We start from the raw sequence: 17,779 nt of genomic DNA, 5'->3' as shown, positions 1-17,779 counted from the left end.
GTTTACAAGACAGGCGCTTTGACCAACTAAGCCACAGCACCAGTTACACTAGCAAAGAAATGTTTTTCTCTAAAAAGTCTAAAAGAGGTAGCACATGAGAAAAATTGCTGATTAAGTCATGAATAGGTCCCTTTGAAGTTGGAGGATTATTTCCGAAACCTGAAAGGTGGGTAGGCTTCAGTTCAGGGATGAGGGAATGTCTCAAATCATTTAATTTTGGATCGAAACTCTCAATACGCGTGTCACCATGCGTGACCCATTAACCAACAACCTTTTTAAAGGCTTCATTTGCAAACTAGAAGTCCAGACGGCTTTACATCTGAAAAGTTTGGATGTCTACTCCTCGAAGCCACACATTAGGCACTGCTGGGATTCGAACCCAGGATCTCCTGTTTACTAGACAGGCGCTTTGACCAACTAAGCCACAGCGCCATGTACTACCAAATCCTTAAAGAGGTAACATGTGAGAAAAATAGCTGATTAAGCCATGAATAGGTCAATTTGTAGTTAGAGGACTATTTCCAAAACCTGAAAGGTTGGCAGGCTTCTGTTCTGGGATAAGGGAATATCTCAAATCATTTCATTTCGGATTGAATCTCTCATTACTCCTGTCTCAAATATTTTGTGAACCTCAAGTAACAATACATCTAAATTCTGTTTCAGCTAGGAGAAATGGAAAGCATTTTTTTGCTAGGTAGGTGGCCATCAATTGGCAGTAGCAGATTTTGGCCTCAACCAGTTGTTTTAAAACCATTCTTGTTATCTCCCTTATTTAAAACAGGTGACCTGAGCTAATTAGTAGAGATCTCTGTAATCTGAGTTGGGTGTGTACAATAAGCGAAATAAGCAGAACAGGAAAGGTAGGCTTCTGAAGAACTTTGTGCACATCAGGTTTAAGCATATGCTTGTCCAACACAAAGACATTTGAGCAAAAGAGGATATGCACGACTCTGGTGGGACTCGAACCCACAACCTTTGAATATCTCCATTCACAACCTAGAAGTCCAATGCGCTATCCATTGCGCCACAGAGCCACGAAAGGTCACACTTCAAGGCACTTTTGCATGTTCAGCACTTCCATTTTGTTTCGCTTGGACACACTGTCCAGCATGTAAAGGATTTCAAATGGTCTCAAAAGGTAAAATGAGCATATTCCAAATATTGTGTGATAGGCACTGCTGGGATTCGAACCCAGGATCTCCTGTTTACGAGACAGGCGCTTTGACCAACTAAGCCACAACGCCAGTTACAATAGCAAAGAAATATTTTGGTATAAAAAGTCTAAAAGAGGTAGCACATGAATAGGTCCCTTTGAAGTTGGAGGATTATTTCCAAAACCTGAAAGGTTGGCAGGCTTCTGTTCTGGGATAAGGGAATATCTCAAATCATTTAATTTCGGATTGAATCTCTCATTACTCCTGTCTCAAATGTTTTGTGAACCTCAAGTAACAATACATCTAAATTCTGTTTCAGCTAGGAGAAATAGAAAGCATTTTTTGGCTAGGTAGGTGGCCATCAATTGGCAGTAGCAGATTTTGGCCTCAACCAGTGGTTTTCAAACCATTCTTGTTATCTCCCTTATTTAAAACAGGTGACCTGAGCTAATTAGTAGAGATCTCTGTAATCTGAGTTGGGTGTGTACAATAAGCGAAATAAGCAGAACAGGAAAGGTAGGCTTCTGAAGAACTTTGCGCACATCAGGTTTAAGCATATGCTTGTCCAACACAAAGACATTTGAGCAAAAGAGGATATGCACGACTCGGGTGGGACTCGAACCCACAACCTTTGAATACCTTCATTAACAACCTAGAAGTCCAATGCGCTATCCATTGCGCCACAGAGCCACGAAAGGTCACACTTCAAGGAACTTTTGCATGTTCAGCACTTCCATTTTGTTTCATTTGGACACACTGTCCAGCATGTAAAGGATTTCAAATGGTCTCAAAAGGTAAAATGAGCATATTCCAAATACTGTGTCATAGGCACTGCTGGGATTCGAACCCAGGATCTCCTGTTTACTAGACAGGCGCTTTGACCAACTAAGCCACAGCGCCATGTACTACCAAAGCCTAAAAGATGTAACATGTAAGGAAAATAGCTGATTAAGCCATGAATAGGTCCCTTTGTAGTTAGAGGACAATTTCCAAAACCTGAAAGGTTGGCAGGCTTCTGTTCTGGGATAAGGGAATATCTCAAATCATTTCATTTCGGATTGAATCTCTCATTACTCCTGTCTCAAATGTTTTGTGAACCTCAAGTAACAATACATCTAAATTCTGTTTCAGCTAGGAGAAATGGAAAGCATTTTTTTGCTAGGTAGGTGGCCATCAATTGGCAGTAGCATATTTTGGCCTCAACCAGTGGTTTTCAAACCATTCTTGTTATCTCTCTTATTTAAAACAGGTGACCTGAGCTAATTAGTAGAGATCTCTGTAATCTGAGTTGGGTGTGTACAATAAGCGAAATAAGCAGAACAGGAAAGGTAGGCTTCTGAAGAACTTTGCGCACATCAGGTTTAAGCATATGCTTGTCCAACACAAAGACATTTGAGCAAAAGAGGATATGCACGACTCTGGTGGGACTCGAACCCACAACCTTTGAATATCTCCATTCACAACCTAGAAGTCAAATGCGCTATCCATTGCGCCACAGAGCCACGAAAGGTCACACTTCAAGGCACTTTTGCATGTTCAGCACTTCCATTTTGTTTCGCTTGGACACACTGTCCAGCATGTAAAGGATTTCAAATGGTCTCAAAAGGTAAAATGAGCACTTCCAAATCCTTTGGCATAGGCACTGCTGGGATTTGAACCCAGGATCTCCTGTTTACAAGACAGGCGCTTTGACCAACTAAGCCACAGCGCCAGTTACACTAGCAAAGAAATGTATTTCTCTAAAAAGTCTAAAAGAGGTAGCACATGAGAAAAATAGCTGATTAAGTCATGAATAGGTCCTTTTGAAGTTGGAGGATTATTTCCGAAACCTGAAAGGTGGGTAGGCTTCAGTTCAGGGATGAGGGAATGTCTCAAATCATTTAATTTTGGATCGAAACTCTCAATACGCGTGTCACCATGCGTGACCCAAAAACCAACAACCTTTTAAAGGCTTCATTTGCAAACTAGAAGTCCAGACGGCTTTACATCTGAAAAGTTTGGATGTCTACTCCTCGAAACCACACATTAGGCACTGCTGGGATTCGAACCCAGGATGTCCTGTTTACTAGACAGGCGCTTTGACCAACTAAGCCACAGCGCCATGTACTACCAAATCCTAAAAGAGGTAACATGTGAGAAAAATAGCTGATTAAGCCATGAATAGGTCCATTTGTAGTTAGAGGACTATTTCCAAAACCTGAAAGGTTGGCAGGCTTCTGTTCTGGGATAAGGGAATATCTCAAATCATTTCATTTCGGATTGAATCTCTCATTACTCCTGTCTCAAATGTTTTGTGAACCTCAAGTAACAATACATCTAAATTCTGTTTCAGCTAGGAGAAATAGAAAGCATTTTTTGGCTAGGTAGGTGGCCATCAATTGGCAGTAGCAGATTTTGGCCTCAACCAGTGGTTTTCAAACCATTCTTGTTATCTCCCTTATTTAAAACAGGTGACCTGAGCTAATTAGTAGAGATCTCTGTAATCTGAGTTGGGTGTGTACAATAAATGAAATAAGCAGAACAGGAAAGGTAGGCTTCTGAAGAACTTTGTGCACATCAGGTTTAAGCATATGCTTGTCCAACACAAAGACATTTGAGCAAAAGAGGATATGCACGACTCTGGTGGGACTCGAACCCACAACCTTTGAATACCTCCATTCACAACCTAGAAGTCCAATGCGCTATCCATTGCGCCACAGAGCCACGAAAAGGTCACACTTCAAGGAACTTTTGCATGTTCAGCACTTCCATTTTGTTTCATTTGGACACACTGTCCAGCATGTAAAGGATTTCAAATGGTCTCAAAAGGTAAAATGAGCATATTCCAAATACTGTGTCATAGGCACTGCTGGGATTTGAACCCAGGATCTCCTGTTTACGAGACAGGCGCTTTGACCAACTAAGCCACAGCGCCAGTTACAATAGAAAAGAAATGTTTTGGTCTAAAAAGTCTAAAAGAGGTAGCACATGAATAGGTCCCTTTGAAGTTGGAGGATTATTTCCAAAACCTGAAAGGTTGGCAGGCTTCTGTTCTGGGATAAGGGAATATCTCAAATCATTTAATTTCGGATTGAATCTCTCATTACTCCTGTCTCAAATGTTTTGTGAACCTCAAGTAACAATACATCTAAATTCTGTTTCAGCTAGGAGAAATGGAAAGCATTTTTTTGCTAGGTAGGTGGCCATCAATTGGCAGTAGCAGATTTTGGCCTCAACCAGTGGTTTTCAAACCATTCTTGTTATCTCCCTTATTTAAAACAGGTGACCTGAGCTAATTAGTAGAGATCTCTGTAATCTGAGTTGGGTGTGTACAATAAGCGAAATAAGCAGAACAGGAAAGGTAGGCTTCTGAAGAACTTTGCGCACATCAGGTTTAAGCATATGCTTGTCCAACACAAAGACATTTGAGCAAAAGAGGATATGCACGACTCTGGTGGGACTCGAACCCACAACCTTTGAATACCTCCATTAACAACCTAGAAGTCCAATGCGCTATCCATTGCGCCACAGAGCCACGAAAGGTCACACTTCAAGGAACTTTTGCATGTTCAGCACTTCCATTTTGTTTCATTTGGACACACTGTCCAGCATGTAAAGGATTTCAAATGGTCTCAAAAGGTAAAATGAGCACATTCCAAATACTGTGTCATAGGCACTGCTGGGATTCGAACCCAGGATCTCCTGTTTACTAGACAGGCGCTTTGACCAACTAAGCCACAGCGCCATGTACTACCAAAGCCTAAAAGATGTAACATGTAAGGAAAATAGCTGATTAAGCCATGAATAGGTACCTTTGTAGTTAGAGGACTATTTCCAAAACCTGAAAGGTTGGCAGGCTTCTGTTCTGGGATAAGGGAATATCTCAAATCATTTCATTTCGGATTGAATCTCTCATTACTCCTGTCTCAAATGTTTTGTGAACCTCAAGTAACAATACATCTAAATTCTGTTTCAGCTAGGAGAAATGGAAAGCATTTTTTTGCTAGGTAGGTGGCCATCAATTGGCAGTAGCAGATTTTGGCCTCAACCATTGGTTTTCAAACCATTCTTGTTATCTCCCTTATTTAAAACAGGTGACCTGAGCTAATTAGTAGAGATCTCTGTAATCTGAGTTGGGTGTGTACAATAAGCGAAATAAGCAGAACAGGAAAGGTAGGCTTCTGAAGAACTTTGTGCACATCAGGTTTAAGCATATGCTTGTCCAACACAAAGACATTTGAGCAAAAGAGGAAATGCACGACTCTGGTGGGACTCGAACCCACAACCTTTGAATACCTCCATTCACAACCTAGAAGTCCAATGCGCTATCCATTGCGCCACAGAGCCACGAAAGGTCACACTTCAAGGCACTTTTGCATGTTCAGCACTTCCATTTTGTTTCGTTTGGACACACTGTCCAGCATGTAAAGGATTTCAAATGGTCTCAAAAGGTAAAATGAGCACATTCCAAATACTGTGTCATAGGCACTGCTGGGATTTGAACCCAGGATCTCCTGTTTACGAGACAGGCGCTTTGACCAACTAAGCCACAGCGCCAGTTACAATAGCAAAGAAATGTTTTGGTATAAAAAGTCTAAAAGAGGTAGCACATGAATAGGTCCCTTTGAAGTTGGAGGATTATTTCCAAAACCTGAAAGGTTGGCAGGCTTCTGTTCTGGGATAAGGGAATATCTCAAATCATTTAATTTCGGATTGAATCTCTCATTACTCCTGTCTCAAATGTTTTGTGAACCTCAAGTAACAATACATCTAAATTCTGTTTCAGCTAGGAGAAATAGAAAGCATTTTTTGGCTAGGTAGGTGGCCATCAATTGGCAGTAGCAGATTTTGGCCTCAACCAGTGGTTTTCAAACCATTCTTGTTATCTCCCTTATTTAAAACAGGTGACCTGAGCTAATTAGTAGAGATCTCTGTAATCTGAGTTGGGTGTGTACAATAAGCGAAATAAGCAGAACAGGAAAGGTAGGCTTCTGAAGAACTTTGTGCACATCAGGTTTAAGCATATGCTTGTCCAACACAAAGACATTTGAGCAAAAGAGGATATGCACGACTCTGGTGGGACTCGAACCCACAACCTTTGAATACCTCCATTCACAACCTAGAAGTCCAATGCGCTATCCATTGCGCCACAGAGCCACGAAAGGTCACACTTCAAGGAACTTTTGCATGTTCAGCACTTCCATTTTGTTTCGTTTGGACACACTGTCCAGCATGTAAAGGATTTCAAATGGTCTCAAAATGTAAAATGAGCATATTCCAAATACTGTGTCATAGGCACTGCTGGGATTTGAACCCAGGATCTCCTGTTTACGAGACAGGCGCTTTGACCAACTAAGCCACAGCGCCAGTTACAATAGCAAAGAAATGTTTTCGTCTAAAAAGTCTAAAAGAGGTAGCACATGAATAGGTCCCTTTGAAGTTGGAGGATTATTTCCAAAACCTGAAAGGTTGGCAGGCTTCTGTTCTGGGATAAGGGAATATCTCAAATCATTTAATTTCGGATTGAATCTCTCATTACTCCTGTCTCAAATGTTTTGTGAACCTCAAGTAACAATACATCTAAATTCTGTTTCAGCTAGGAGAAATGGAAAGCATTTTTTTGCTAGGTAGGTGGCCATCAATTTGCAGCAGCAGATTTTGGCCTCAACCAGTGGTTTTCAAACCATTCTTGTTATCTCCCTTATTTAAAACAGGTGACCTGAGCTAATTAGTAGAGATCTCTGTAATCTGAGTTGGGTGTGTACAATAAGCGAAATAAGCAGAACAAGAAAGGTAGGCTTCTGAAGAACTTTGTGCACATCAGGTTTAAGCATATGCTTGTCCAACACAAAGACATTTGAGCAAAAGAGGATATGCACGACTCTGGTGGGACTCAAACCCACAACCTTTGAATATCTCCATTCACAACCTAGAAGTCCAATGCGCTATCCATTGCGCCACAGAGCCACGAAAGCTCACACTTCAAGGCACTTTTGCATGTTCAGCACTTCCATGTTGTTTCGCTTGGACACAATGTCCAGCATGTAAAGGATTTCAAATGGGCTCAAAAGGTAAAATGAGCACTTCCAAATCCTGTGGCATAGGCACTGCTGGGATTTGAACCCAGGATCTCCTGTTTACAAGACAGGCGCTTGGACCAACTAAGCCACAGCGCCAGTTACAATAGCAAAGAAATGTTTTGGTCTAAAAAGTCTAAAAGAGGTAGCACATGAGAAAAATAGCTGATTAAGTCATGAATAGGTCCCTTTGAAGTTGGAGGATTATGTCCGAAACCTGAAAGGTGGGTAGGCTTCAGTTCAGGGATGAGGGAATGTCTCAAATCATTTAATTTTGGATCGAAACTCTCAATATGCGTGTCACCATGCGTGAAACATAAACCAACAACCTTTTTAAAGGCTTCATTTGCAAACTAGAAGTCCAGACGGCTTTACATCTGAAAAGTTTGGATGTCTACTCCTCGAAGCCACACATTAGGCACTGCTGGGATTCGAACCCAGGATCTCCTGTTTACTAGACAGGCGCTTTGACCAACTAAGCCACAGCGCCATGTACTACCAAATCCTAAAAGAGGTAACATGTGAGAAAAATAGCTGATTAAGCCATGAATAGGTCCATTTGTAGTTAGAGGACTATTTCCAAAACCTGAAAGGTTGGCAGGCTTCTGTTCTGGGATAAGGGAATATCTCAAATCATTTCATTTCGGATTGAATCTCTCATTACTCCTGTCTCAAATGTTTTGTGAACCTCAAGTAACAATACATCTAAATTCTGTTTCAGCTAGGAGAAATAGAAAGCATTTTTTGGCTAGGTAGGTGGCCATCAATTGGCAGTAGCAGATTTTGGCCTCAACCAGTGGTTTTCAAACCATTCTTGTTATCTCCCTTATTTAAAACAGGTGACCTGAGCTAATTAGTAGAGATCTCTGTAATCTGAGTTGGGTGTGTACAATAAGCGAAATAAGCAGAACAGGAAAGGTAGGCTTCTGAAGAACTTTGTGCACATCAGGTTTAAGCATATGCTTGTCCAACACAAAGACATTTGAGCAAAAGAGGATATGCACGACTCTGGTGGGACTCGAACCCACAACCTTTGAATACATCCATTCACAACCTAGAAGTCCAATGCGCTATCCATTGCGCCACAGAGCCACGAAAGGTCACACTTCAAGGAACTTTTGCATGTTCAGCACTTCCATTTTGTTTCGTTTGGACACACTGTCCAGCATGTAAAGGATTTCAAATGGTCTCAAAAGGTAAAATGAGCATATTCCAAATACTGTGTCATAGGCACTGCTGGGATTTGAACCCAGGATCTCCTGTTTCCGAGACAGGCGCTTTGACCAACTAAGCCACAGCGCCAGTTACAATAGCAAAGAAATGTTTTGTTCTAAAAAGTCTAAAAGAGGTAGCACATGAATAGGTCCCTTTGAAGTTGGAGGATTATTTCCAAAACCTGAAAGGTTGGCAGGCTTCTGTTCTGGGATAAGGGAATATCTCAAATCATTTCATTTCGGATTGAATCTCTCATTACTCCTGTCTCAAATGTTTTGTGAACCTCAAGTAACAATACATCTAAATTCGGTTTCAGCTAGGAGAAATGGAAAGCATTTTTTTGCTAGGTAGGTGGCCATCAATTGGCAGTAGCAGATTTTGGCCTCAACCAGTGGTTTTCAAACCATTCTTGTTATCTCCCTTATTTAAAACAGGTGACCTGAGCTAATTAGTAGAGATCTCTGTAATCTGAGTTGGGTGTGTACAATAAGCGAAATAAGCAGAACAGGAAAGGTAGGCTTCTGAAGAACTTTGTGCACATCAGGTTTAAGCATATGCTTGTCCAACACAAAGACATTTGAGCAAAAGAGGATATGCACGACTCTGGTGGGACTCGAACCCACAACCTTTGAATATCTCCAATCACCACCTAGAAGTCGAATGCGCTATCCATTGCGCCACAGAGCCACGAAAGGTCACACTTCAAGGCACTTTTGCATGTTCAGCACTTCCATTTTGTTTCGCTTGGACACACTGTCCAGCATGTAAAGGATTTCAAATGGTCTCAAAAGGTAAAATGAGCACTTCCAAATCCTGTGGCATAGGCACTGCTGGGATTTGAACCCAGGATCTCCTGTTTACAAGACAGGCGCTTTGACCAACTAAGCCACAGCGCCAGTTACACTAGCAAAGAAATGTTTTGGTCTAAAAAGTCTAAAAGAGGTAGCACATGAGAAAAATAGCTGATTAAGTCATGAATAGGTCCCTTTGAAGTTGGAGGATTATTTCCGAAACCTGAAAGGTGGGTAGGCTTCAGTTCAGGGATGAGGGAATGTCTCAAATCATTTAATTTTGGATCGAAACTCTCAATATGCGTGTCACCATGCGTGAAACATAAACCAACAACCTTTTTAAAGGCTTCATTTGCAAACTAGAAGTCCAGACGGCTTTACATCTGAAAAGTTTGGATGTCTACTCCTCGAAGCCACACATTAGGCACTGCTGTGATTCGAATCCAGGATCTCCTGTTTACTAGACAGGCGCTTTGACCAATTAAGCCACAGCGCCATGTACTACCAAATCCTAAAAGAGGTAACATGTGAGAAAAATAGCTGATTAAGACATGAATAGGTCCATTTGTAGTTAGAGGACTATTTCCAAAACCTGAAAGGTTGGCAGGCTTCTGTTCTGGGATAAGGGAATATCTCAAATCATTTCATTTCGGATTGAATCTCTCATTACTCCTGTCTCAAATGTTTTGTGAACCTCAAGTAACAATACATCTAAATTCTGTTTCAGCTAGGAGAAATAGAAAGCATTTTTTGGCTAGGTAGGTGGCCATCAATTGGCAGTAGTAGATTTTGGCCTCAACCAGTGGTTTTCAAACCATTCTTGTTATCTCCCTTATTTAAAACAGGTGACCTGAGCTAATTAGTAGAGATCTCTGTAATCTGAGTTGGGTGTGTACAATAAGCGAAATAAGCAGAACAGGAAAGGTAGGCTTCTGAAGAGCTTTGTGCACATCAGGTTTAAGCATATGCTTGTCCAACACAAAGACATTTGAGCAAAAGAGGATATGCACGACTCTGGTGGGACTCGAACCCACAACCTTTGAATTTCTCCATTCACAACCTAGAAGTCCAATGCGCTATCCATTGCGCCACAGAGCCACGAAAGGTCACAATTCAAGGCACTTTTGCATGTTCAGCACTTCCATTTTGTTTCGCTTGGACACACTTTCCAGCATGTAAAGGATTTCAAATGGTCTCAAAAGGTAAAATGAGCACTTCCAAATCCTGTGGCATAGGCACTGCTGGGATTTGAACCCAGGATCTCCTGTTTACAAGACAGGCGCTTTGACCAACTAAGCCACAGCGCCAGTTACACTAGCAAAGAAATGTTTTGGTCTAAAAAGTCTAAAAGAGGTAGCACATGAGAAAAATAGATGATTAAGTCATGAATAGGTCCCTTTGAAGTTGGAGGATTATTTCCGAAACCTGAAAGGTGGGTAGGCTTCAGTTCAGGGATGAGGGAATGTCTCAAATCATTTAATTTTGGATCGAAACTCTCAATACGCGTGTCACCATGCGTGAACCATAAACAAACAACCTTTTTAAAGGCTTCATTTGCAAACTAGAAGTCCAGACGGCTTTACATCTGAAAAGTTTGGATGTCTACTCCTCGAAGCCACACATTAGGCACTGCTGGGATTCGAACCCAGGATCTCCTGTTTACTAGACAGGCGCTTTGACCAACTAAGCCACAGCACCATGTACTACCAAAGCCTAAAAGAGGTAACATGTGAGGAAAATAGCTGATTAAGCCATGAATAGGTCCATTTGTAGTTAGAGGACTATTTCCAAAACCTGAAAGGTTGGCAGGCTTCTGTTCTGGGATAAGGGAATATCTCAAATAATTTCATTTCGGATTGAATCTCTCAATACGCGTGTCACCATGCGTGAACCATAAACAAACAACCTTTTTAAAGGCTTAATTTGCAAACTAGAAGTCCAGACGGCTTTACATCTGAAAAGTTTGGATGTCTACTCCTCGAAGCCACACATTAGGCACTGCTGGGATTCAAATCATTTCATTTCGGATTGAATCTCTCATTACTCCTGTCTCAAATGTTTTGTGAACCTCAAGTAACAATACATCTAAATTCTGTTTCAGCTAGGAGAAATGGAAAGCATTTTTTTGATAGGTAGGTGGCCATCATTTGGCAGTAGCAGATTTTGGCCTCAACCAGTGGTTTTCAAACCATTCTTGTCATCTCCCTTATTTAAAACAGGTGACCTGAGCTAATTAGTAGAGATCTCTGTAATCTGAGTTGGGTGTGTACAATAAGCGAAATAAGCAGAACAGGAAAGGTAGGCTTCTGAAGAACTTTGTGCACATCAGGTTTAAGCATATGCTTGTCCAACACAAAGACATTTGAGCAAAAGAGGATATGCAAGACTCTGGTGGGACTCGAACCCACAACCTTTGAATACCTCCATTCACAACCTAGAAGTCCAATGCGCTATCCATTGCGCCACAGAGCCACGAAAGGTCACACTTCAAGGCACTTTTGCATGTTCAGCACTTCCATTTTGTTTCGCTTGGACACACTGTCCATAATGTAAAGGATTTCAAATGGTCTCAAAAGGTAAAATGAGCACTTCCAAATCCTGTGGCATAGGCACTGCTGGGATTTGAACCCAGGATCTCCTGTTTACAAGACAGGCGCTTTGACCAACTAAGCCACAGCGCCAGTTACACTAGCAAAGAAATGTTTTGGTCTAAAAAGTCTAAAAGAGGTAGCACATGAGAAAAATAGATGATTAAGTCATGAATAGGTCCCTTTGAAGTTGGAGGATTATTTTCGAAACCTGAAAGGTGGGTAGGCTTCAGTTCAGGGATGAGGGAATGTCTCAAATCATTTAATTTTGGATCGAAACTCTCAATACGCGTGTCACCATGCGTGACCCATAAACCAACAACCTTTTTAAAGGCTTCATTTGCAAACTAGAAGTCCAGACGGCTTTACATCTGAAAAGTTTGGATGTCTACTCCTCGAAGCCACACATTAGGCACTGCTGGGATTCGAATCCAGGATCTCCTGTTTACTAGACAGGCGCTTTGACCAATTAAGCCACAGCGCCATGTACTACCAAATCCTAAAAGAGGTAACATGTGAGAAAAATAGCTGATTAAGACATGAATAGGTCCATTTGTAGTTAGAGGACTATTTCCAAAACCTGAAAGGTTGGCAGGCTTCTGTTCTGGGATAAGGGAATATCTCAAATCATTTCATTTCGGATTGAATCTCTCATTACTCCTGTCTCAAATGTTTTGTGAACCTCAAGTAACAATACATCTAAATTCTGTTTCAGCTAGGAGAAATAGAAAGCATTTTTTGGCTAGGTAGGTGGCCATCAATTGGCAGTAGCAGATTTTGGCCTCAACCAGTGGTTTTCAAACCATTCTTGTTATCTCCCTTATTTAAAACAGGTGACCTGAGCTAATTAGTAGAGATCTCTGTAATCTGAGTTGGGTGTGTACAATACGCGAAATAAGCAGAACAGGAAAGGTAGGCTTCTGAAGAACTTTGCGCACATCAGGTTTAAGCATATGCTTGTCCAACACAAAGACATTTGAGCAAAAGAGGATATGCACGACTCTGGTGGGACTCGAACCCACAACCTTTGAATACTTCCATTAACAACCTAGAAGTCCAATGCGCTATCCATTGCGCCACAGAGCCACGAAAGGTCACACTTCAAGGAACTTTTGCATGTTCAGCACTTCCATTTTGTTTCATTTGGACACACTGTCCAGCATGTAAAGGATTTCAAATGGTCTCAAAAGGTAAAATGAGCATATTCCAAATACTGTGTCATAGGCACTGCTGGGATTCGAACCCAGGATCTCCTGTTTACTAGACAGGCGCTTTGACCAACTAAGCCACAGCGCCATGTACTACCAAAGCCTAAAAGATGTAACATGTAAGGAAGATAGCTGATTAAGCCATGAATAGGTACCTTTGTAGTTAGAGGACTATTTCCAAAACCTGAAAGGTTGGCAGGCTTCTGTTCTGGGATAAGGGAATATCTCAAATAATTTCATTTCGGATTGAATCTCTCATTACTCCTGTCTCAAATGTTTTGTGAACCTCAAGTAACAATACATCTAAATTCTGTTTCAGCTAGGAGAAATGGAAAGCATTTTTTTGCTAGGTAGGTGGCCATCAATTTGCAGCAGCAGATTTTGGCCTCAACCAGTGGTTTTCAAACCATTCTTGTTATCTCCCTTATTTAAAACAGGTGACCTGAGCTAATTAGTAGAGATCTCTGTAATCTGAGTTGGGTGTGTACAATAAGCGAAATAAGCAGAACAAGAAAGGTAGGCTTCTGAAGAACTTTGTGCACATCAGGTTTAAGCATATGCTTGTCCAACACAAAGACATTTGAGCAAAAGAGGATATGCACGACTCTGGTGGGACTCAAACCCACAACCTTTGAATATCTCCATTCACAACCTAGAAGTCCAATGCGCTATCCATTGCGCCACAGAGCCACGAAAGCTCACACTTCAAGGCACTTATGCATGTTCAGCACTTCCATGTTGTTTCGCTTGGACACAATGTCCAGCATGTAAAGGATTTCAAATGGGCTCAAAAGGTAAAATGAGCACTTCCAAATCCTGTGGCATAGGCACTGCTGGGATTTGAACCCAGGATCTCCTGTTTACAAGACAGGCGCTTGGACCAACTAATCCACAGCGCCAGTTACAATAGCAAAGAAATGTTTTGGTCTAAAAAGTCTAAAAGAGGTAGCACATGAGAAAAATAGCTGATTAAGTCATGAATAGGTCCCTTTGAAGTTGGAGGATTATGTCCGAAACCTGAAAGGTGGGTAGGCTTCAGTTCAGGGATGAGGGAATGTCTCAAATCATTTAATTTTGGATCGAAACTCTCAATATGCGTGTCACCATGCGTGAAACATAAACCAACAACCTTTTTAAAGGCTTCATTTGCAAACTAGAAGTCCAGACGGCTTTACATCTGAAAAGTTTGGATGTCTACTCCTCGAAGCCACACATTAGGCACTGCTGGGATTCGAACCCAGGATCTCCTGTTTACTAGACAGGCGCTTTGACCAACTAAGCCACAGCGCCATGTACTACCAAACCCTAAAAGAGGTAACATGTGAGAAAAATAGCTGATTAAGCCATGAATAGGTCCATTTGTAGTTAGAGGACTATTTCCAAAACCTGAAAGGTTGGCAGGCTTCTGTTCTGGGATAAGGGAATATCTCAAATCATTTCATTTCGGATTGAATCTCTCATTACTCCTGTCTCAAATGTTTTGTGAACCTCAAGTAACAATACATCTAAATTCTGTTTCAGCTAGGAGAAATGGAAAGCATTTTTTTGCTAGGTAGGTGGCCATCAATTGGCAGTAGCAGATTTTGGCCTCAACCAGTGGTTTTCAAACCATTCTTGTTATCTCACCAATTTAAAACAGGTAACCTGAGCTAATTAGTAGAGATCTCTGTAATCTGAGTTGGGTGTGTACAATAAGCGAAATAAGCAGAACAGGAAAGGTAGGCTTCTGAAGAACTTTGTGCACATCAGGTTTAAGCATATGCTTGTCCAACACAAAGACATTTGAGCAAAAGAGGATATGCACGACTCTGGTGGGACTTGAACCCACAACCTTTGAATATCTCCATTCACAACCTAGAAGTCCAATGCGCTATCCATTGCGCCACAGAGCCACGAAAGGTCACACTTCAAGGAACTTTTGCATGTTCAGCACTTCCATTTTGTTTCGTTTGGACACACTGTCCAGCATGTAAAGGATTTCAAATGGTCTCAAAAGGTAAAATGAGCATATTCCAAATACTGTGTCATAGGCACTGCTGGGATTTGAACCCAGGATCTCCTGTTTACGAGACAGGCGCTTTGACCAACTAAGCCACAGCGCCAGTTACAATAGCAAAGAAATGTTTTGGTATAAAAAGTCTAAAAGAGGTAGCACATGAATAGGCCCCTTTGAAGTTGGAGAATTATTTCCAAAACCTGAAAGGTTGGCAGGCTTCTGTTCTGGGATAAGGGAATATCTCAAATCATTTCATTTCGGATTGAATCTCTCATTACTCCTGTCTCAAATGTTTTGTGAACCTCAAGTAACAATACATCTAAATTCTGTTTCAGCTAGGAGAAATAGAAAGCATTTTTTGGCTAGGTAGGTGGCCATCAATTGGCAGTAGCGGATTTTGGCCTCAACCAGTGGTTTTCAAACCATTCTTGTTATCTCCCTTATTTAAAACAGGTGACCTGAGCTAATTAGTAGAGATCTCTGTAATCTGAGTTGGGTGTGTACAATAAGCGAAATAAGCAGAACAGGAAAGGTAGGCTTCTGAAGAACTTTGTGCACATCAGGTTTAAGCATATGCTTGTCCAACACAAAGACATTTGAGCAAAAGAGGATATGCACGACTCTGGTGGGACTCGAACCCACAACCTTTGAATATCTCCATTCACAACCTAGAAGTCCAATGCGCTATCCATTGCGCCACAGAGCCACGAAAGGTTACACTTCAAGGCACTTTTGCATGTTCAGCACTTCCATTTTGTTTCGCTTGGACACACTGTCCAGCATGTAAAGGATTTCAAATGGTCTCAAAAGGTAAAATGAGCATATTCCAAATCCTGTGGCATAGGCACTGCTGGGATTTCAACCCAGGATCTCCTGTTTACAAGACAGGCGCTTTGACCAACTAAGCCACAGCGCCAGTTACACTAGCAAAGAAATGTTTTGGTCTAAAAAGTCTAAAAGAGGTAGCACATGAGAAAAATAGATGATTAAGTCATGAATAGGTCCCTTTGAAGTTGGAGGATTATTTCCGAAACCTGAAAGGTGGGTAGGCTTCAGTTCAGGGATGAGGGAATGTCTCAAATCATTTAATTTTGGATCGAAACTCTCAATACGCGTGTCACCATGCGTGACCCATAAACCAACAACCTTTTTAAAGGCTTCATTTGCAAACTAGAAGTCCAGACGGCTTTACATCTGAAAAGTTTGGATGTCTACTCCTCGAAGCCACACATTAGGCACTGCTGGGATTCGAACCCAGGATCTCCTGTTTACTAGACAGGCGCTTTGACCAACTAAGCCACAGCACCATGTACTACCAAATCCTAAAAGAGGTAACATGTGAGAAAAATAGCTGATTAAGCCATGAATAGGTCCATTTGTAGTTAGAGGACTATTTCCAAAACCTGAAAGGTTGGCAGGCTTCTGTTCTGGGATAAGGGAATATCTCAAATCATTTAATTTCGGATTGAATCTCTCATTACTCCTGTCTCAAATGTTTTGTGAACCTCAAGTAACAATACATCTAAATTCTGTTTCAGCTAGGAGAAATAGAAAGCATTTTTTGGCTAGGTAGGTGGCCATCAATTGGCAGTAGCAGATTTTGGCCTCAACCAGTGGTTTTCAAACCATTCTTGTTATCTCCCTTATTTAAAACAGGTGACCTGAGCTAATTAGTAGAGATCTCTGTAATCTGAGTTGGGTGTGTACAATAAGCGAAATAAGCAGAACAGGAAAGGTAGGCTTCTGAAGAACTTTGTGCACATCAGGTTTAAGCATATGCTTGTCCAACACAAAGACATTTGAGCAAAAGAGGATATGCACGACTCTGGTGGGACTCGAACCCACAACCTTTGAATACCTCCATTCACAACCTAGAAGTCCAATGCGCTATCCATTGCGCCACAGAGCCACGAAAGGTCACACTTCAAGGAACTTTTGCATGTTCAGCACTTCCATTTTGTTTCGTTTGGACACACTGTCCAGCATGTAAAGGATTTCAAATGGTCTCAAAAGGTAAAATGAGCATATTCCAAATCCTGTGGCATAGGCACTGCTGGGATTTGAACCCAGGATCTCCTGTTTACAAGACAGGCACTTTGACCAACTAAGCCACAGCGCCAGTTACACTAGCAAAGAAATGTTTTGGTCTAAAAAGTCTAAAAGAGGTAGCACATGAGAAAAATAGATGATTAAGTCATGAATAGGTCCCTTTGAAGTTGGAGGATTATTTCCGAAACCTGAAAGGTGGGTAGGCTTCAGTTCAGGGATGAGGGAATGTCTCAAATCATTTAATTTTGGATCGAAACTCTCAATACGCGAGTCACCATGCGTGACCCATAAACCAACAACCTTTTTAAAGGCTTCATTTGCAAACTAGAAGTCCAGACGGCTTTACATCTGAAAAGTTTGGATGTCTACTCCTCGAAGCCACACATTAGGCACTGCTGGGATTCGAACCCAGGATCGCCTGTTTACTAGACAGGCGCTTTGACCAACTAAGCCACAGCGCCATGTACTACCAAAGCCTAAAAGAGGTAACATGTGAGAAAAATAGCTGATTAAGCCATGAATAGGTCCATTTGTAGTTAGAGGACTATTTCCAAAACCTGAAAGGTTGGCAGGCTTCTGTTCTGGGATAAGGGAATATCTCAAATCATTTCATTTCGGATTGAATCTCTCATTACTCCTGTCTCAAATGTTTTGTGAACCTCAAGTAACAATACATCTAAATTCTGTTTCAGCTAGGAGAAATGGAAAGCATTTTTTTGCTA

The sequence above is a fragment of the Gobio gobio genome, assembly GCF_949357685.1.
Source record: "Gobio gobio genome assembly, chromosome: 8".
NCBI lineage: Eukaryota > Metazoa > Chordata > Actinopteri > Cypriniformes > Gobionidae > Gobio > Gobio gobio.
The sequence above is the reverse complement of the archived record's forward strand: the minus strand, read 5'-3'. Positions refer to the sequence as shown.